The following is a 23581-nucleotide window of genomic DNA, read 5'->3' as shown; positions in this document are numbered from 1 at the left end:
GGTAGGGAGAAATAAAAATGAAAGAAAGCTTAAGTTCAGAGTACTTAATTTCAGTAACAAAAATGATACTGAAAACCACATTTAGCTCTTTCCCAAAGCCTCAGTTTTGGTCCTTCTGTCCTCAGTACAAAATCTCTATAGTTCTGATAACTCCTCTTCACTATTGATCCTTCAGGCCTAGATGTAGCAACATTCTGTAGCAAGGGACTATTGGATATGTATAGTTTTCCCATATCCTCTTCATATCTTTGTAATTGGTCCCTTTACTAATTCTCCTTAATTTAATTAATTTGAGTGGCCTGTGTGTCCTGACAGAACTTTGACAGATGTAGAAATTGGTATTTGGAATCAATTCCTCAAGTGGTGTTTCTTGGATTAATTTGCTTATAGATTTAAGGAATATGCTGAAAAGTCTCTTGTTGGGTAAACAAGTAACTGGGAATGCATGGCATATGGCATATGGAATATGGCAACATTAAGATAATTTAAATTATTTTCAGTAATGTCAATTTATGAAGTGGTGTATATAGAGAGCAAGGTCTGAAAGACCATTTGCTTATGGTGCAGACTTACTACCACAATAATACTGATTGTATAAATTAGGGTTTTTTCTAATTGAAAACTAGTAATAACATCCTATTGAGAATTTCAAAAGGAAGTTGGAATGCTCCATTTTCATCACTTGAGAAGTTTCTAATTTCTGGAAGTCCTTTAGGAAAGACTTGTTTTTGGTTCAAGCCAGGACCTGATTGTGCAAAGTATTAATACCAATTACATTCTAAAACTGCCACAGGTCTTATGATAGTCTGAAAGAATTGGTCAAAGGAAGAGTTAGGACCTTGAAACATGTACTAGAGATATTGGGCAGTCACAGATAAGACTAACAAGAACAGTAGCAAAACTTTCTGAGCATCAGTCCCGAACTTTCCCTTACCTGAGGGAACTAGCTGTACTCTGGATAGACTTTCAATGGCCGCATTTAGTGACTTGCATGATAAGCTTATATAAACCTTTCAGCAGTCAACACCACCACTCCATTTTGCTCATACAAGGGGAGTCAAATATCAACTAACACAGATAAATAAATCCAACCTGTACTTAAAGGATATATGCACTAAAGATTTATAGGACCTGAAAAATATATATTGGCAAGGGTTGGGAAAATGCATGAGATTCAGCTAGCATGCTGGTATATCAAACAAGATAAACAATAAAACCTGATCAAGCTGAATTTATCAACACACCTGCACCTGTCCAGGATTCATGGTCTAAATGCATTTACTCAAATCCCTGGGAATACCTTAATAGTTTCTTTGCCAGATTGCTTCTTTAGTTCCTACAGCAAAGATGACTGGGATATTTTGAATTCAAATGACAGAGAGAACAGAAGAACTTTTCTTTCTTTTTGAGGATATGTCAAGCTCCCACTTTCCCTACACAGATAGTGGCAGTCACGTTCAGTTCTTAATCAAAGTCATAGTTTAGGTTGCTTGTCATTATATAGTGTAGAGGGAAATTGATCATTTCACAGATTACTGAATGTTATGTTGGTTAATTTTTATGGAAATAAAATTCTTTTCATGGTCTTTTTATTCCTGCACTTTGCCCTGATTCATCAGCAGTGGATAATGAGTTGAAGCATTGGTCATATATTCAAAAAATAAATATTGTAAAATGAGTGATAGGACTGGCAGGGTAATATATATGGCGAGAGTTCATTGCACATAAGCCCATACTATGAAGTTAATTCAAATCCCTTGTAAATGCCCACAAAAAGAAACCCAGAGAGGGAGCATTTAAAAATCATGTAGGCAATAAGATTCATCCATCAATGTTAATCAAGTATTCCTCATCCAACTAGTGTTTGCTTAATTTAACCCCATACAAACTGAACATGACAGTAGGGTTGGTGGTCATTTATAGTCAAAGAACATAAACCTATGTTTATCAAATCTGTTCTGGTCACCACACTGCTGAGTGCCCAAATTGCCAAATTCAGAGATGAATCATATATCCTCAGTATGCACAATTCCTTTGAGATAGAGTCATTCATTTGGCAGTTGGACAGACTGATCTTACCCACTATGCTGACCAACCCTTTTTTTCATAGGGTTAAACACAAATGTTGGACATGAATTTTCTTTCCCTTTGCATTCCATTTTTACCAAAACCAAAAATTATTTATAGAATGCATTCCTTTTAAACATGATATCACACCCAACATAATTTCTGAAGAGGAGAAACAGTATAGAAAAGAGAGAGCAATGAAGAACACAGTACTTTTATAGATTTTATAACATCACCCAGGAGCAGATGGCCTAATAGAATGCTTCAGTTGTTATCTCAGACATGTTATGCTCACAGTGGGAAGACAACATCCTATGAGATTGGAGTACTAGTGCAGTATAATACAGGATTTGTCATATATGTGAAAAAAAGGTCAATATTTGATTCTTTCTCCCCAATAGCCAGAGTGACTTGGTGTGGAAAACAAGGCATGAAAGTGGAAGTGGGCCCTTCCACTATTAACAAAAAATTTTAATTTTTGATCCCTCAACCTTGGGTTCATGGGATCAAAGTTCCTAGTAATAAAATAAGAGATATTTCCAATGGAGAATGCAGACATATTGTTGAGGATATGGAGGCTGTGACTGCACTCTGGCTCCTTTGGGAACCTTGTACTCTTGATGCATCAAATAGAGTCTTGATGATTGATTTCAATTACAAAGAAGGAAATTGAGTTGCTACTCACAAGGGGTTTAAGAATGAACATGTTTGGAACCCTAGGATTTCAATGGGGTGACTTTTTAAAAATTCTCTTTCCCAATAGGCCTTGTCAAAAGCAAAAGTGTGACAACTCATAAAGAAATAAAATGAAACCCAAAGCACAAAGGCTCAGCTCTCACAAGAATAAAAGTTTAGATTACCCAATGATCAAGTAACTCCATAAACTTCAGGTGATGGTAGACAGAAATGAGAAAATGGTTTTGGGTTGTAGAAAATGAATTTCTGAATGCAAATTTGTGCTTAAGCTATAGTAAAAAGTCTATTTAATTTTAGTAGTATTTAGCATAGTTGTAGATTGTTGTCTAAGTCTGAACTAATTACTAAACACTTTAATTCATATATCCTATGCTGACAGACATAATGGTCACTGTAAAGACAGAAACCTATGTAATAGGATTCATGGGATGTCAAGAAGTATCTGTTGTCCTGAAATTCTCTCTTTGTTCTGAAGTTATAGATTGTCACACTGGCATTAGTGTATATATATATATACTGTTGATATTATTTCATGTCCAGTGGGTATCATTACATGGAAAGGCATAAATTTAACTGGAATAAGTTTAATGCTCTCTAAGTTTATAACCTAAACTTAAATTAAATCTTCTTGAGTCCTATACATATTTTTATTGATGAATTACATTTCCTTAGAAAATTAAAATTTAATTAAATATTCAATGTAGATGATTTTTTGAACTGTTCAAGTACATACCAAAGACAAAGCATTATAATTTCATTTATGACAGAACATGTTACTAACTGAACAATTAAGCCTAATTAAATTATAATTCTGTAGGCTTAATTAATTTTTTCACTGTATCTCTATTTTGTGCTCTAAGTTCCTATGATTACTGATAGCGTCAGTTGTGATCTTTTCTTGTTTTAAAAATATATTTAGACTCTTTCTTGAAATTAAGATAAGTTTTCAAGAGAAAAACAAGGATATTCTCCTACACCACATGAGATTAGAAATCTTGACACTCAAATTATTTCTTCTCATTTATAGGATGTAATAGCTCTTCTCCTGAAGCAAATAAAATCCAAATAGTGTATCAAATGATTGATTTTTCTTTTTTTGTTAATATTTAGACTTCAACATGAATCCATTCTTTTAAACATGTTTTAATCTTTTTGTCATATGCGTCCCTTTAAAATATTTTACTATCAATTCTCACCTAGCATCAGATAGTGCAATTTTGAAAAAGATAGTATTAGGGTGTAAATTAATTTTCTTAACTATATACTTTTAACTAAAGTCATGGTTACTATGAATGAATTCTTTTGTGATCTTTAACACAAGGTTTAGTCAAAAAGAGTAGGGAAAGGAATGGTTAATTTGAATTTTGTCAGAATTTCACAGTGATTATTAAGTTCTAACGAATGGAGGGAAAAAAGCAAACAAAATACAGCGGGATCTGTAGAAACAAAACATAAATTGGAAAGCTAAACTAATAAAAAAATGTTCATGCTTACAAATGCAAATATAAGCAGAAAAAATAGAGTATATTTAAAGAATAGAAATGGTTTACTTGAGAAGACTTTGATTAAAACTTCAGGAGAAAGAAATTAGGGAGAAATTTAAGGAGAGGGGATATAATGCACAACAAGGCTTTTTAAAATTGAGTAACAGTTCCTAAAGCAGATAAACTGGAAAAATGCATTTGAAAATTTTACTTTTTGTCTTGTGAAATAGAATGGAAGGCATATGGATTGTCTTATTATTTATAGATATATTTTTTACATATGTGTTGCAAGTGTTTGTGCATATACACAGTAATTCCTCAAGCCCCCTCATTTTCAAAGCTTTGAAGCCTTAGCCACTATTTTATTCAAGTGTATGCCATAATTCCTGTTCTTCACACTTAATAAGGTTCCAATTATAATCAAATGCATAATGATACTAGTAACATATTTTGAGTCTTCTCTATCTACTTAACTATGTTTTAGGAGCTTTATATGCATTATCACATCTAGTCCATCCATCAGACCTGTGACTTAAGTGCTACACTTGGCCCAGGAAAGAGGACAGGCAAGGAAAGTAAAGCAGAGATTGATGAAATGAATTGTGTAAGACCTCTCCACTGGTGGTTGGTGAAGTTAGGCATCTATTCCTGTTTGTGTTACAACTAGGTATATAACCCCTGAGAGTGTGTCACGATGCATGTCAACTTGAAACTAATTGTTATTATCATTTGTTGTGATTTTCATCACTCCTAGAAAACATTAAAATAGTTATTTACATGATAATGTCTTAATAGATGTTTGGAGGGTTTTGAAAGGACCTCAGTAAAACACTTTTCTGCTGTTCTTGATGAAAACAAGTCTGTGCCTTTGTTTCTCTCCCCTTATTTCTTTCCATCCTTCCCTTATCCATGAATTTCCTATTTTGGAAATTTTATTCTATGATTTCAGAGTATTATTAGATTTGAAAAGACATGATTTCAATAAAAATACAGGAACCAAACATATTGTATAATATTCAATTTTATTATTTATTTATTTATTGAATATTTTTACTCAATATTATTTGAAAGAAGATATTTTGCATAAGAATAACTTGCAAGTTCTTGTTTCAAAAATACCCTTCTAAGAATCTACAAACTCTCTGGAACCAGTGTGCTTACTTTAGTGCAACTTTCTACTGGTATGTAAATTCTCTGAGAGTATAAATAATGTGTTATGTTTATTCATGTGTATCTAGGTCTGGTATTAAGTAAATTATCAAAAATGCGTTTTTGAAATGAGGAATTAAAAAGAAAGTAAAAGAGAATGAGGAAATGTATGAATGATTGACAGCTTCTATTTTCTATTGTATCTGTGCTTGCTTCTCAGTTGCCTCATTACTTCATAACTTTCTAAATTTTCTCTTTTAAACTGTTAAGATCTGGAAGAAATTGACCATACATGTGAACACTGGGCAAAAACTAAGAGTAAAAAGGCACAAGTTGGGGATTAATAGCTCTCTGTGTACAGACTTTAACTTGTCTGGAAAGTGTCCCTTTCTGACTTGTGGGACAATATGCATGAACCTTGAAGACATCATGTTGAGTAATGTAAGACAGGCACAAAAGGACAAATATTGTATGATCTCATGGATATGAAGTAACTAGAAAGAGCAAATTTATAGAGTACAAATTTAGAATATAGGTGAATAGGGGCTAGCAAAGCATAGAGAATTTCTATTGGGGTTGATTTTAAAGGTTTGGTAATGACTGGTGGTGATGGTAGTCCAACATTGTGAATGTCATTAACAGCTCTGAATCACATATGTGAATCTAGTTAAAAGAAGAAATTGTAGTTTCTATATATGTTACAAGAATTAAAACTAAACAACAAAACATGGCTTTAGAACAAAATCTATCCTATTGTATATCTCAAAAATATTACTAATAGTTAAAAAAAACCCATTGTGGCCATAATATTTCATGATTTTTTCTGATATACCAGGTTCAGGAGGATAAGATCTTACATTAGACAAGACCATAAACTTTGTACAAGAAACCATCTGGTGTGTTGAAGGCAATACACTATTAGAGTTCCTAGGTGAATCAAAATCCCTCTCATTATTTCTAAATGTGGGTAATTTTACTTTCTAAACTGAAGAGGAATTTTCTGGTTTTAGGCACGTGTGATATTTCACATTTTGCCTTTCATAGGATATTTGTTTCACTTGGTGGATAGTTTACACTCTACTTGTATGACTCATGGACAGCTGTCTCCCTTCACCTGGAAATTGTCTTATTCATTGATTTTTGCTCTTTCTTTTTCTTTAATATAACCACTTAATGCCAAAAGTTTCCCTCTCAGTATTTCATTTGCCACATCCCATAAATTTTGATATGTCATGTTTTCATTTTCATTTGCCTCAAGATATTTACTGATTCCTCTTGCAATTTCTTCCTTGACCTACTGTTTGTTTAAGAGTGTGTTGTTAAGCCTTTATATATTGTGAATATTCTGGCCCTCTGCTTTTTAATGATTTCCAGCTTCATTTCATTATGGTCCAAGAAAGAGTTTTGTATAATTTCAATCCTTTTAAATGTATTTAGACTTGATTGTGACACAGTATATGCTCTATCCTTGAGAATGATCCATGAGCACTTGAAAAAAATGTGTATCCTTCTGTTGTGGGGTGTAATGTACTGTAAATGTCTGTTAAAACTTGTTTATTTACCTTGTTATTCAAAATCTCTGTTTCCTTGTTGATCCTCTGTTTAGATTTTTCTGTCCATTGATAAGAGCAGGAAATTGACATTTCCAAATATTATGGTAGAGGTATCTACTTCTCCTGCCAGTGTTGTTAGTGTTTGCCTCATGAATATTGAGGCACTATGGTTGGTGAAAAAACATTTGTGATTGCTATGTCTTCCTAATGAATTGCACTATTGACTTGATAAGAAATAGATGCCCTCAACAAGCCAATCACAATTAAAAGGATTGAATCAGTCATCAATAAGCTCCAAATAAAAAAAAACAAAGTTCAGAACCAGATGGCTTTACATGTAAAGTGTTACCCAACATTCAAGAAATACTTAGTACCAATACTACTCAAATTCTTCAAAAATTAAAAAAAATTATTGAGAAAGAACCACACACATACAGTCCAACAATATTATACAATCAGTGGCACATAATATCATCTCATGGTTATGTTTCATTCACCATGATCATTACTTATAATATTTGCATCACTCCAGAAAAGAAATTAAAGGAAAAAATAAATAAATCCTACATACCATACCCATTACCCCTCCCTCTCATTGACACACAGTATATCAATCTTCCCAATTTTTACCCTTTATCTCACCCATTATTTATATTTATCTTCATTTTATAAACTCATCTGTCCATATGTTGGATAAAAGGAACATACGACACAAGGTTCTCCCAGCCAAGCAGTCACTTATAAATGTTACCTAGTTATACAGTGTTCATCAAGAATCAAGGCTACTGGAATACAGATAAATAGTTTTGGGTACTTCCCTCTAGCCCTTCCAGTAAATTATAAACAAAAAAAGGATATTGGTATAATGCATAAAAATAACCTCCAGAATAGACTCTCAAATCTGTTTGATACTTTATTTTATCTCCTTTCTGTCATTTGGTCAAGAACCTTTTCTCATTTCAATGATGCTGTGTCCTGGATGATCCCTAGAAGTCATGTCCCATGTTGCCAGGAAAATTGACACCCTTGGGAGTCATGTAACACATAAAGGGGAGGAAGTGAGTTCTCCTGCAAAGTTGTTTGACAAGGAGAGAGAGCTCATATCTGAGAAACAAAAGAGGTTCTCTAGGGGTGACTGGTAAACATAATTACAAGCAGGCATAGCTTCTTTTTTGAAAAAATAAGTTTCATACAGGTAAACACCAAGGTTGAGGTGCTAAGCTTATTGAATTTGTTGTCCTCACTGCTTGCAAGAATGTCAGGAATTCCCCAGAAGGATAAGCTTAATATTTTATACCTTTTACTCAGCTCTAAAAGGGGACATGGGGAATACTTTTGTATTTTTGTCCCAAATTACTCTAGGTTATAGCAGAACAACACACCAACTTGTATAAACCAACAAGATCTCGTGCCCTATTAAAGATTACATGTGATTATTATGTTCAAGTACACTGACCATGCAAATTCAATTAGATAATGTGCTACCCAAATAAAATTGAAGAGGAGAGAAGGCTACCTAACTCATTATATGAAGAAAACATCACCCTAATACAAAATCCAGAGAAAAGTACTATAGAAATAAAATTACAGACCAACCTTTTTAATGAATATAGATGCAAAAATCCCCAAAAAGTACTTTCAAGTTGATCCAACAACACATTAAAATAATTGCATCCCATGACCAAGTGTTGTTTCTTATTATGGAAGTCTGGTTCAAAACAAGAAAAATGATGTAATACACCCTATAAGCCAGTCAAAGCCAAAAAACCACATGATCATCTGGTTGATGCAGAAAAGGCATTTGATAAAATTCAACATCCTTTCATTATGAAAACACTTCAAAGTTAGGAACATGATAATGGGAATACATGAGAAACACACACCCAACATCATCCTCAATGGGGAAAAACTGAAAACTTTCCCTCTAAGATCAAGAACAAGACAAGAATGTTCTTTGTCATCATTGCTATTCAACATAGTGCTGGAAGTTCTAGACAGAACAATTAGACAAGGAAAATAAATCAGAAAGGAAGAAGTAAAACTTTCACTGTTTGCAGCGACTGATACAATATGTTGAAAATCCTGAAGAAACTACAACAAAGCTACTAGGGCTCATAAGTGAGTACAGCAAAGTGGCAGGTTACAATATCAGCACCCAAAAAAGAGTAATGTTTTCATACACTGGTGATGAACAATCTGAAGGGGAAATCATGAAAAAATTCCATTTACAAGAGCAGTCAAAAGAATAAAATATTTAGGAATAAATTTAACTAAGAATAGAAAGGACCTATACACAGAAATCTTCAAGAAATTGCTAAAAGAAATCACAACAGTCATAAACAAATGGAAGCTCTATCCATGTCCATGGATTGGAGGACTAAATATAGTTAGGATGTCAATTCTACCTGGATTGGTTTGTAGATTCAATGAAATACCAATTTTAATCCCAATAACTTGCTTTGAAGAAACAGAAAAACTAATAATCAAATTTATTTGGAAGGGCAGCGTGCTGGTTTGAAAGGAAGTATACCCCCTGGAAAAGCCATGTTTAAATCAAAATCCCATTTCATAAAGGTAGAATAATCCCTATTCAATAGTATATGTTTGAAAGTGTAATCAGATCATCTCCCTGGATGATGTGATTTAGTCGAGAGGGGTTTTTATAGCTGGATTAGGTAATGACATATCTCTACCTATTTGGATGGGTCTTGATTGGTTTATTAGAGTCTGATAAAAAAAGAAAAAGTCTGGAGAATGGGAGGTTTGGAGAAAGCAGTGAATGCTGCAGCACCATGAAGCAGAGAGTTCATGAGCCAGTGAGCTTTAGAGATGAAAAAAGAAAATGCCTCCTGGGGAGCTTCATGAAACTGGAAACCAGGAGAAGAAGCTAACAGATGATGACATGTCTCCCATGTGCCCTTCCAAATGAGAAAGGAACCCTGACTGTGCTCACCACATGCCTTTCCAGATAAAAGAGAAACTGTGACTGTGTTCACCATGTGCCTTCTTGCCTAAGAAAAAATCCTGAACTTCATCGGCTTTCTTGAACCAAGGTATCTTTCCCTGGATGTCTTAGATTGGACATTTCTATAGACTTGCTTTAACTGGGACATTTTTCTCAGCCTTAGATCTGTAAACTACTAACTTATTAAACACCCCCTTTTTTAAAAAAAACATCCTATCTCTTGTATATTACATTCTAGCAGCTAGCAAACTAAAACAGGCAAGATGCCCAGAACAGCTAAAAACATTGAGAAAGAAAAGTGAAATGAGAGGTCTCACTTTAACTGACTTTACAGTATATTTCAAAACTACAGTGGCAAAAAAAGAAAGAAAGAAGCTACAGTGTTCAAAACATAATGGTACAGGCATAACAACAGATATGTTGACTAACAGAATCAAACTGAGTTTTCAGAAATACACCTTCTCATTCACAGATCAATTGATTCACACATCATAAATTGATAAGGTGGTCAAACCAATCCACCCAGGACAGAACAGCTTCTCCAATAAATAGTTCTCAGAGAACTGAATATTCATGTGTAAAGTAAGGACAAATAATCCGTATCTCATACTTCATAAAAAATTATCTTAAGATGAATCAAATAATTAAACATTAGAGATAAGACAATAAAACTGTTAGCAGAAACTGTAGGGAAAAGTCTTATAAATCTTGTAATAGAAGGTGGTTTTCTGGATTTCATACCCTAAGCATGAGCACTGAAAAAGAAATAGATCAATGAGAACTTCTCAAAATTAAACACTTTTGTGCATCAAAGAACTTTGTCAGGAAGGTGAAAAGGAAACCTATGCATGAGAGACAATATTTGGAAATCACATATCAGATAAATGTTTAGTATCCAGAATATATAAAGAAATTCTTCAATTCAAGAATAAAAATACAAACAAACCCATTTGAAAAATGGGCAATTGACATGAACAGACACTTTTCAGAAGAGGAAATACAAATTGCTAAAAATCACATGTAAAGATACTCACCTTCACTGGCTATTAGAGAAATGCATATCAAAACTACAATGAGACATCCCAAACCCAAGAGAATGGCCATTAAAGAAAAAATAGAAAACAACAAGTGCTGGAGAAGATGTGCAGAAGAGCACTTATGCTCTGTTTGTGGGAATGTAGCATGTTACAACTGCTTTGGAAGGCATTTGATGGTTCCTCAGGAAGCTAAGTATAGAATTGCCAAATGATCTAACAATCATATTACTAGGTTTATATTCAGAGGAATAGAAGGTAAGGAAACAAATGGACATTTGCAAATAGATATTTATAGCAGCAATATTTATGTATGTCAACAGGTTGAAACAGCCCAAGTGACCATTGAAAGATGACTGACTAAACAAGCTGTGGATACATATGTACAATGGAATACTATAACAGCTATAAGACAGTATAAATTCATGAAGCATGTACAATGTTAATGAATCTTGATGATGATGAATGAAATTAGTCAGAAAAAGGACAAATATGGTATAGTCTCACTAAAATGTATTAATATTAATAAGTGAACCTTAAGTGTTAAATACAGGTTATGAGGACATAGAAAGAGGGTTGAGATTAGGAATTTGATGCTAAAAGACAAGAGAAGGTGAAACAGAACTGACCATGACAATTGAGAAATGGATAGCAAAATATTACCTGATCATAGCACAGTAATATAAGTATACTGAATGAAGCTGAATGTGATTACAGTTGAGGGAGAAGTTCTGGGAGCACAAATGAAACCAGGAGGAAATGTAGAGGATAAAGATTGACATGGTATAATTTAAGAATGCCTAGAGAAGACAATGATGGTGATTAAATTTACCAATATAAAAATGTTTTTCCATGAGAGAGAACAAATCAATGTTGACATTGGAAGGGTTTGAAAATGGTTGGTATATAGGAATATGTATAATCAATGCAAGCTAGGGTCTATAATCAGCAGTAACATTGTAATATGCTTCCACTGAATGTAACAAAAGCATTCTGCCAAAATTAAATGTCAACAGGCAGGGGCCAGGGGGTAGGCTGTGGATTTTATGCAGAAGAAAAGGAAATGTCTTCATAGACATTTTGGTGGTAAAGGCACTTGTATTTCCTTAGGTTGGATTGTATGATGTGTGAATAATATTGTTTAAAAATGAACAGAGAGAGGATGGGCCATGGTGGCTCAATAGGTGGAGTTCTCACCTGCCATGCTGGAGACCCAGGTTTGATTCCTTGTGCCTGCCAATGCAAAAGAAAAAATATGGACAGCGAGAACAAAGCATAAAATGATGTGGAGAAAGAGATGTACCTATTCAGTTTTGGTAATGTTCTGAGAGGTGCTGGCCTTCCAGAGTGCAGTGTGGTGTCTTCACTGAAGGCCAGGTGTTACCATATGATCTTGCAACCCAATTACTAGGTATATACCTGTTGGAGTTAAGAGTGAGAACATGAATGGACATTTGCATGCTGGTGTTTATGGCAGCAGTGTTAATAATTCTCAATGAATGGAAGTGGTCTAAGAGTACAATTACTGAGAAATAGAAAGGGGGACTGCGTTTTACATACAATGGACTACTGAATAGCTGCAAGAATGAATGAAGTTGTGAGGCATGCAAATTAGTGCATGAATCTTTAGGACAGTATATTGAATAAAATGTCAGAAACAAAAAAAATACCATCGTACCTCACATGGACTAACTATAATATACAAATTCAGAAAACTGAATTTGAGAGAATGGATTATCAGTTTTGGAACTGTGGTAAATATTCTTAGATTATACATTCTTACAGCACTCACATATATTTAGGAGTTGTAACTGATATTTCTAAATTCTGTGATAATGACCTCTTGGTACACAAACTAGTTGTTCTCTGAAATTCAGGTGTTGATGTGACATCTGATACTCAGATTTAGAGCACTGAAGCTGTAAAATTCATCATTACCCCTTCAGGAACTGTTTAAAAGCTGAAAAAGTGATCAGACTTTGTCTAGACATATGAATGAAGCTGATCTGGATAGGAATAAGGTAAATCAGAAAACTAGGTAAACGATGATATGTCTCATATTTTCAAACTGCAACCTCGGTGCAGGATCTAGGCAGCACCATAATTATATGGAATCCTGTTTAGGGTTTGCATTCTTGCTGCTTTTTAAAGTTGGTGTGATGCCCCAATATATCCCAGAGTAATTTCAGCAGAGAATTAAGATGCATTTGCAAAGTCCCCTTGGGCTGCTGAGGAGAAGAAAAAGAAATATTAAACTTCCCCATCTGGGGAATTCTATTCTCACAAGCAATAGATACAATCAATTCAACAGACTGAGCAATCAATCTTAAAAAGTTATGAATCTTCTTCCTACAAAGGACAAGCTAAACCTACTTATCATTATGCCTAAGGGTCACCCTCAGAAAACCTCTTTTGTTGCTCATATGTGGCCTTTCTCTCTAAGCAAGCTAGGCAGGTGGACTCACTGAGATAAATGAGACAAAATAAAATCTCAGTGGTGGGAAGATTTCAAATGGAGTCAACAACATATCCTGGAGGTTATTCTTTTGCATCATATAGTTATTCCTTTTGAGTTTATGGTGTATTGGAGTGTCTAGATGGAAATACCTGAAACTTCTGAACTGTGTTCTGGTAGCTTTGATTCTTGAAGATGACTATATAACTATACAGATTTAAAAAATGACTGTGTGACTAGGAAAACATTCTGTCTGAAGCTCATTTTATTCAAGGTTAAGAACAGATGAATAAAAAATTTAAAGGTAGAAATAAATAAATAATAGGGATCACAAAGATTAAAAATTGAGTAGATTGAAATGCTGTGGGTCAATGAAAGGGAAGTATAAAAGATGGGATATATGATTCCTTTCTTTTATTTTTATTTGTTTTTCTGGAGTGATGGAAATGTTCTAAAATGGTCATGGTGAAGAATACACAAATATGGGGTGATATTGTGAAGCATTGATTGCACAATATAGATGAACTGTATGTATGAGGATATTTCTCAATGAAAAAAATGTTTTTAAATGTGACAGGCACTCTATTAGCCTTTTATATCCCTTCATGCCCTCCTAAATAATTGCTTGACTGAGTAGAGTCAGAAAACTGGTCAATTGATTGTTAGGGTGGCATCCTTCCACTGAAAAAATTCAAAAACAAAGTACATATTTTTAAAAGCTCCATTCACATACTCACCAGGCAAAGAAATTTTCCATGCATACCAAAAGGGCAAACAAAAAGGACTTCTGCCATTAGATCAGAGCAGAAGAACAAATGTTCAAATACATAAAAGGGCTGCTGCCAGCAGCTAAAACCAAAAAAACAAAGATTCTGATCCAGAAAAAAACTGTAGCTACCAGCCTAAATAAAAGAACCAAAGTTTCAAAAGTCTTTGCCAGAAGACATGCAAAGAATGGCCAGATCCTCAAAGAGACAGAGGTTCATTACAGGGAGAGCTCACCAACAGGAACCTGGGCTTTCAGGTATCAGACAGAGGCATTAGGGGTAATTACCTAGATTTCTGTAAATCCATCAGTGGTACTAGAGTCCATTTGGTGGGTTCCTCAGATCCCACTTCTGACCCCAAGCAATGGCAATCATGAAATAACAATCTAGGCTGCAAGACAAGAACAGCATTTATTAGGAGTCTTAGAATTGCCACTCAGGAATAAACAGATTAAGGTAGCAACACAAACTGTGTCCTACCTTGGTATTTCCAGGAAAGCATTTTTGAAAGAAAATGAAAAAGATTACACTAATTTTCTGTGGTTGGTGGATATTCAGGGTGATCCAAATTCTTTGAGGTTAGAAAGTTTACTGAATTCTCTATCTTCTGTTCTATGTCTGGTGTCCAGATGTCCACAGGGCTTTGAGGAAAATTGTTGCCTGGGGCTTGGTACACTGTGAAAGTTTCTGACATCTGGATGAAATTTGGATAAAAGTTACATACAGAATGAACTCTGAACTACTTATCCCTCTCTTAGCATAGAATTCTATTTTGTATAATTTTATTTTTCTAATTAAAGTGAAAGCATGAATCCATGAAAGAATATTAATGATATGATAAGTCTTAAATCCAAAGCATCTACCATTAGTGATATCAAAATGATAGATCAACCTGACATACATTAAAGTGGAAGTCTATGGTGGAGGAAAATAGATATTCAAATGATTCATCAGAATAATGGGTTCTGCACCTGCATAATCATCACCTGCCATTTCTCAACTTCTTCAACAAAGGCTCCAAGAATGCTGATTTTACCAAGGCATTAAGAAATTCATTGTTGAGTGGGTCATCAGAATCTGTGTACAGCTTTGTAGTGGCTAACATAAGCACTTAGGGATGAATGGACGCTTCAGTAGAATTGGATTCCCTCAATGGCAGAATGCTGGTGGCAATGTGTAACTCTCAAAGACAGATAGGGACAATTATAAAGATAAACCATAAAGTCAAATTGGTAATCACTGCAATTCCTTGTGCAGACATCTTTACAATGGCTCATGGATCAAGTGTTATGTAAGGAGTTTTATAGAGAGAAAGCCAACCCATGTGTTAATTTTCTTGTGATGAAGAAAAATGCATACTTATTTTATGTTTCATAGGAAACTATATCATATCCTATGAGGGAATTATAGCCACTGTATAATACTATAGCCTAAGCCCCTTTACACACCCAGAACCCTTAACTGATAGGGAAGTCAGAATTCTTTAGCCCAGAGAAAAGTCAACAACCTGTGAGGAAAGATCCAAAGCCAAGAGGCATACTATATAACTTCCTCCAAGAATTCATTGGATACCTTGCAACCATTTTCAAAGGAAATATACAATCTTTCCTTTTGAAACATATGTATTGTGAAATATAACATATATGCATAGAAGTGATAAATTTCAAAGTACACTTAACAGGAAATTGATCAAGTTTCAAAGTATTGTACAGGTTACATTTCCACAATTTCAGGAATTTCCTTCTAACTTTACGAATATACTAGAGACTAAAAAAGAAATATAGATATAATGATTCAGTATTGTCCATCATTTGTTAAATCCTATCTTCTCTGTTACAACTCCTCTCTGTCATTTGCTCCTTCCCTCAATCTTCAGTAATCTTTGGGCAATGACTTGCCTCACTCTTTCATTTTGAAAATCATTGTTGACATCATGGGGAAGGAGGATGCAACTAGTTGGTATTTTTGGACAGACTTGTTCCACTCATTTCCAAGAATTTTTTTATTGTGAAATCTAACATATACACAACAATCAATAAATTTCAAAGTACATTTTAACGAGTATACATACTGCATTTTTTGAAATTATTGCTTACTTCTGATGTATCACTAATTTCCACAGTTTGAAAAACACTATTGAGGTCCACACTCCTGATGTGGATTGAGTGGATCAATCTGTGGACCCACAGGGACAAGGTCAACAGGCTGCAGTTATTTACCTAGACTCAGAGAGTGTTTTGGGTGAACATGGATGGTATAAAACAAGACGTTTATGTTAGTTATCTTTATTTGATCCCTAAAATGGGGATTATTATCTGATGGTTCAAGTGGAATTCTTAAAAAATGCTCCTTTCAGAAATGCCTGGCCCAGATAAGGAACAAAATGAACAATGCATCTCCTGGGGAAGTGCAGAGGTTGACGTTTTCTTCAAACACTTGTTTGAATGAGAGAGCTGTACAGGATCAACAATAGTAACTTGACATGTGTTTGTACAATCCCCTTTAATGTAGTGAGCAGCTTCCTTGCTAATGTGCTGATGGTACAAATTTGGAAAATTCGAATTATCAGCTACATTTCCTATCTACGTTTGATTCATAAAATTAATAAAATACCCCTTGTTTCATTGTATCCTATTTAATATAACATACCCAAACTCCAAATTAATTCCATTTGAGTCCATGGAGAATGACGAATTCTAAATGAGTCTTTGGAGATGGAGGTAAATATTTCTAGGGGCTGTTTGGAAGGAATCCCGCAGGACTTTTGGGGAAATATTCATGTCATGTGCAGCAAAGGTAGGCAAAGCAACAAGGAGAGGGAAAGAGTGTCATTTCAAGGTCATTGCCTTTCTGATTGAGGGTAGCTACCTGAGATCAGGGGTAATTAAACATTTTGGGCTCACTGTACCCTCAGCTGAAATTAGGAATGGGGCCGCAGCATCTGGCTTTGCCCTCAAAGGATCACTCCTATCCAAATAAACACATATACAGACACACATACATACACAACCACATATGTGCACACACCTTCACTTAGGTGCTCACATGCTCCTGTCTAAAAAGGGTACCAGTCAATAGTGGATCTGGCCCTCATCTAGAATTGGAAGTTCAGTCTGGGAGTTACCAACTGGGTCCCTCATATGTTCACTTCCACAGAAAAGAAAACAATGGGCTTGTTTTTACTCTAACAGTGATAATTCTGTACAGTCCAGGCTTTCCAGGCTAGCAGGAGATGATATTTTCACTCCCTGTTCTTTATTTTCATGTACCAATGGGACTGATTACTTTTCATGAAGTAGGAGAATTGTAGGAGAATAGATTACTCCCAGTAAAGGAAATGGTTTTGTGCAAGGGAAGACACATCTTGAGATGCCATTCTATATGGGATGCTTTAGCAGGATTGCCTCTAATATTTATTGCAACTTTTCATTTCACATTTTCAAATGAATTGCAATTTGTTTTGAATTCAAGATGGATTTGAGGTTTGGGGAAAAATTTCTTGCACTCTCTCCTTTTTTTTCTTTTTTAACTCTTCATTCATATACATCTTATGATATAAAGAAGGTCCACCTGGGTGCAACGTTTTTCTGAATATTGACCTAGATTAGAAGTAGAAAGTGCTTTGGGATAAACAGCCTCAAAATATGAAAATAACTGCCCATTTATTCATCTAATACATTTTTATGGATGACCAATTATGTACTAGGAACTGTTCATTATTCTGGAAATTAAGCAGTAAATAAAATAGTTTGTTCTGCCCTTGTAGCATTTGCATTCCTGTCTGAAAAAAAATTAACAATTAACGTTATAAACGAGCGTTAGAAGGAGATAATGGTTATGGGGATGGGTCAGGTGGGAAATGCAGCAGCCTCTGAACAAAGTATTAAGGATGGGGCATGTAACTATGTAAATAGATGGTTAAGATAGGCCTAATTGAGAAAATCATCACTGAAAGGATCTTAAAGGAGAAGGGAGTGAGCCATGGATTATATGGGGAAATAATGTGCCAGTCAGTTGGAACAAAAAGTTCAAAATATTAGGACAACACTGGAATTTTTGAGAAACAGCCAGAAAGCATGCAAGCCTGAAACAGAATGAATGAGAGGCAACTGCGTCAGATCATGAGGCTGTTAAGCTAATGGAGGTCACTAAAGGAGGAAATGAAAGACCATATTTATGGAATTTGGCATTTGTGTCCAGTAAAATGGGTGCTTCTTCCATTTTCTTAAGTATGGGAAACATGACCCGATTTTTTTTTTAAACGACTGCAGACTGGAGGTAGTAAGGGACAGGGTGTTGTCCAGTTAGGAGATTATTGCAACATGCTTATCAAAAGTAATAGTGTTTGGATTGGAAGTAGCAGTGGAGGTGCTCAGTATTGATTAGATTCAGGATATATTACAAAGATAAGGACACCAGGATTTCATGGAAATTTGAAGAGAACTGAGTAGGGAAATAGATCAATTTTTGGAAGTGAAATGTAGAAACTAAATTTTAAACATGTTAATTTTGAAAAATTTATTACAAATCCCTTAAAATTAAAGAATGTTAATACTGGAAAAAATCTGTGAGTTTTTTAATGCATCATTACCATAAATTTCCTGGGCATATTTCTAGTAATTTGCAAATACTCTAAAGTGATATGTTTATATAGATGTGCATTTTGGCGGGACCTTCTCCGCTTTTATCAGGTTCTTACAGAGTGCCATGTTTCCAAAACGTTAAGAGTCATTCATTGATATGTGAGGATAAATAGTCAAGAAATACAAAAGTTGGAGGATATACGCAAGTTCCTGTGATTGACAGTTAGGTACACTATAAGTATGCATATTTTGAAGTAAAAAAATACTGTTTTCAGTACATTCAGTTATTTGGTTCCATGACAAAAATATTCAATTTCAGGAATTTAGCAAGAATCTGAATGACAGCCCCATGGTGCATACATTGTTTCCTACTGTAAACCTGGCCTTGGCTTTTTCCACAGGCTGAACTTTTATAAATAAGTCAGGTCATATTCCTCTGATTCAGAATAAAAAATAGCTATCTTTGTGGAGTATAATCATATGTCAGACACTGAAATATCCATTTCACTTATCTTTAGCATATCTTATAACATAGATTTTTTTTCCTTTTCACAGGTGAGAAAACTTAGACTGGGTGTTGTTAAAACACTTTTCCAAGATATAGAGCTTTCAAGAGATGGAATCTGAATTTGAAATCAGATTCATTTTAATTATGCTATTCTGCCTATGCCAGTCCCATTTGTTCTCAGCTGGGATGCTCATGGTTATGTATTACTTATCCACATAAATGGTCCTAGATTATCTAGAATGTACCCACTCACAAGTCTGGGGGCCAGTTTGCTGTCAGTTTTGGTAGCAGAATATCCCTAGTCAGATTTCTAGAAAGCTCACCCAGCTTTGTTCACCTGGTAGTGGCAGGATTTCAAAAGTGAGAAGATAAGCTTTTAATGATTCTTGAAACTAAGTTTGGAATTCATGCATTACATCCTCTGCTACAACCTATGAGTCAAATAAATCACAATGCTGTCTTAGAAAAACAGCCTACATGGTTGAAATTGGGGTCTTTAAAGTGAAGTTTTTTAAAAAATATATCGACAGATTGTTGGTTTGCAATTTAGTTTACCTCTTCCTATTTTTAAATGAAATTTGGTACTAAAATAAAATCAGATGGATTTGTGGTACATTTGTATTATGCACAGAGGTCAAAATGGTGACTGTAGTATTGTACTTCTAATGAAATATGAAAAGATTTAATCAAATTTATTTCTGTATCTGTTCTGAGACTTGGCAGTTCCTGGTGTGAATAGAGAGAGAAAGCTTTCATTATGAATGCATGCTTTGAAAGCAACTTGCTTTTACGACTTCACTAGCACCTTGAGGTTGAATTATTTTGTAAGTGTAAATTCCTGTTTGGTAGAGAGTTTGAGAATGTTCTGCCTAACAGGGTGACATTGCAGCTTATACAACCATTATTCATTCTTTCTAGAACTTCTTAATGAGTCTTTTTTAACCCCTTAACAGGTGACAGAGGATGGAGTGTATCACAGAGTATCCAATTAAGAAGAAACCCTTGTTCCTCTTCAATTCATACCTTAGCCTGCAGCCAGAGTGAATGTTGAGGATGTCTGATCATGTCACATCCCCATTATGGTAATGTCTTCCAGTTGTGTTGCTTTGAAGATCAAAATCTTCAATATGACTTTCTATAAGCTTCTTGATTTATGGTATCTTCTGACTCACACTGGTGCCTTTTATGTCCCCAACTTTAGGCAATCTCTCTTATGTCCCTGAGCTCACCAGACTTTTTCCCAGGTGGAGACAATGATAACTACTCTCTTCTCATGGGTCTTCTCTTCCCTCTCTCCTACAGTGAGAGATCAATGTTTCTCATGTTTCAGATCACATTTTCATGTCTCTTATTCTGGGAAGACTTTTAAGCAGTAGACCAGAAAATATATCTTATCCATTGTTAGCCTTCTTAAAGGCAAAAAGGGAAGAATAGTAATTGATTCTGTTCAGGTAGTTTCATTTTTTCCATAATTATGTTGAATTTAAAGAAGTCCTAGCTATGACTTTCCATGTAGGAAAAGTGACATATACCAGTGTTTAAGTTCAAGCACTGAGTACAAACACCAATATATAAGTGATAGAGAATGTTCTGAATAAACAGTGAGGCAGTCACTTTATACCACAACATTTTGCACATATTTAAAATAACAATTCCTGCCAAGATAACATGATTTGGGGCTGGAAATTTCAGAAAAATATTTTAACAAAAAAATGAATGGTAGCACAATGCTACATATCTAACTATGAATCTCCTAAAATATGTGAGATTATCATGGAGAAATTGATCATGTGTATAATATAGTTTTGTTGAAGTCCTGAGTGGATGAAGACAAAAATAGTGAAGCAGTAGGTTACAAAATAAGCTGAAACCAGCTTGTAAAGAATGCTTGGTATCTAGCTAAGGTAACTGTATTATGAGTGCTGATGAGTAGTTATCACTTACACTGAGAGTTTGAGAAATAAATTGGCCTTACAGGTTGGGGCTGCTTTTACCCAGTGCCATCAATCAACTTGCAATGTCTCTGAACATTAGCAGGTTTATTTGAAAAATTAGAACATCAACATATCTCTTCCAAACAACCCATTATGGTATATCTCAAGTAGACGACTTCTGTTTGCAGTTTAGATACAACTCAAAGCTAAATGTTTTAAACTTTAAACAAATCACAGCACTTTCTCGGCTTCAGTTAGCTCTCACTGCCACTATATCTAAGGAGGATGTCACTTGGCAACTGAGACCATCAGCTCTAATTTGTTAATGGTAATATTTGCAAATGGGTGCCTCCATCTTACCTTCCTTGGGGAGCTTTGTACGTAAGGACATAATCTTTGAAGGATTCGTGGTTTCTCAATGTTTGATATTGAAAAATATGCTCTTCCCAATGTTCAGTATGCATGGTCACAAAAGAAATATGCACTAACCATGCATATAAATCTCACATCAATTACTGTAAAGAAAAACATAGCACTTATTTTATCTTAAAATAAATGCTTTTAAAGCTGTTTTTAAAAAGTAAAGAGATTCAGGTTTTCACCCTAGAATGCTATGGCTTTGATGTTTTCTTTCCACACGTCTGAACATGAACATTATCTAGGCTCTCTGTTCTTCTGTTTCATTAACTATAAAAAGAAAATCATAATAATTCCAGCCTTATATGATTGCAGTGATGATAAAGTTGTTTAAGAATAAGAAATAATAGTAACCGGTACCTACTGAATAATATATAATTTTGCCACATTATGAATTATAGCAGGAGTGTTAGCACCATATTGTTATTCATATAAATATCAACAAAGTGCCAGGGAAACAAGAATCTGTCAGTTATATGTGGAGTAATGCTAAGATTTTCTTGGTTCTCACTACATGACGAATCTGGAGCTGGTGTTTTCATGTATGTTTCCTTTACTCAATAATGTAACTTGTTGGTAAATTTTATGAGCTTCAGAGACTAAATTTCTATGACCAATAAAAAGCAAGCCTCTTGGTAAGTGTTGAATTGATGTCCTTGTTAAATTGGTGCATTGGAAAATAGGATCTTTTTTTGGTTATCATCTCAATCAGTTTTTTCCTCTGTAGGCATGGAAGTGGGAAATCATACATTCCTGACTGAATTAATCTTACTGGGTGTCACATCAGACCCCCAATTGCAGCTGATTCTGTTTGGAATATTTCTGAAACTCTACTTGGTAACCTTGTCAGGAAACATGACCCTTGTTATCTTAATCTGGACAGATTCTCCCCTGCACAAACCCATGTACTTTTTCATCGGCAGTCTAGGTTTTCTGGACTTCTGGTACACATCTGTGTATATTTGTGGCCACTTGTGTCTCTGAAGATAAACGTATGTCCTCAACATTATGCGGAGCCGAGCCCTTCTTTTCCTGAGTGGTAGCTTACACTGAGTCCTATTTTCTAGCAGTCACGGCTTATGACTGCCATGTGGCAATTTGTAACCCATTATTCTATTCAGGTACTATGGCTAGTTCTTTCTGTGCTGACCTTGTTGCTGGGGCCTGCACAGAAGGTCTCTTGAATGCCATAGACCATGCTGCCAACATTTTCCACCTGAAACTATGTGGTAAAAATATCATTCACAACTTCTTCTGGGATACTCCATTACTGGTAAAAATGTCCTGTTCAGACATCCAATTCTATGAAAAGTCATTCTGGGTGTGGTGGATCTCACAGCACTGTTCAGCATACCTGCCATCCTCATTTCCTACTTCAGCATCCTCCTGTATATCTTCAGGATCTGCTGTGCCTCTGAGAAGCACAAGGACTTCTTCACCTGTGCTTCCCACCTGATCTAAGTCCTGCTTTTCTATGGACCCTTGTCTTCATGTATTCAAGGTCCAGCTCCACTATTTCCTAGAATGAGACAAAATGGCTGCTGTCTTTCACGTGGTGGTGAATCCATTACTCAACCTTATCATCTATAGCCTGAGGAACAAGGATGTCAAAGAGGCTTTCAGAAAAGCCATACAGAGTTGAAATATCATGATTTTTCTTTTTGCTGAGCATTCTTTCTTAAATTTTTTATTTATTAATTTAAAAAATTAACAAACAAAATTTTAACATATCATTCCATTCTACATATACAATCAGCAATTCTCAATATCATCACACAGTTGCATATTCATCAATTCTTAGAACATTTGCATTGATTTAGAAAAAGAAATAAAAAGACAACAGAAAAAGAAATAAAATGATAACAGAAAAAAAGATTATACATACCATACCACTTACCCCTCTCTTTCATTTCTTTCATTTATCAGTAGCATTTCAAACAAAATTTATTTTAACATTTGTTCCCCCTAT

At 34.8% G+C, this 23581-nt stretch overlaps 1 pseudogene; it reads left to right on the top strand.

Moving 5' to 3' along the window:
• The first annotated feature begins 22341 nt into the window (after positions 1 to 22341).
• On the top strand, positions 22342 to 23254 carry LOC143680371 (olfactory receptor 9G4-like; annotated as a pseudogene).
• The last annotated feature ends 327 nt before the right edge of the window (positions 23255 to 23581 follow it).

This window comes from Tamandua tetradactyla, chromosome 4 (assembly GCF_023851605.1).
Source record: "Tamandua tetradactyla isolate mTamTet1 chromosome 4, mTamTet1.pri, whole genome shotgun sequence".
Lineage (NCBI taxonomy): Eukaryota > Metazoa > Chordata > Mammalia > Pilosa > Myrmecophagidae > Tamandua > Tamandua tetradactyla.
Note: the sequence above shows the minus strand (reverse complement) of the source record. Positions and strands in the feature narration are given on the sequence as shown.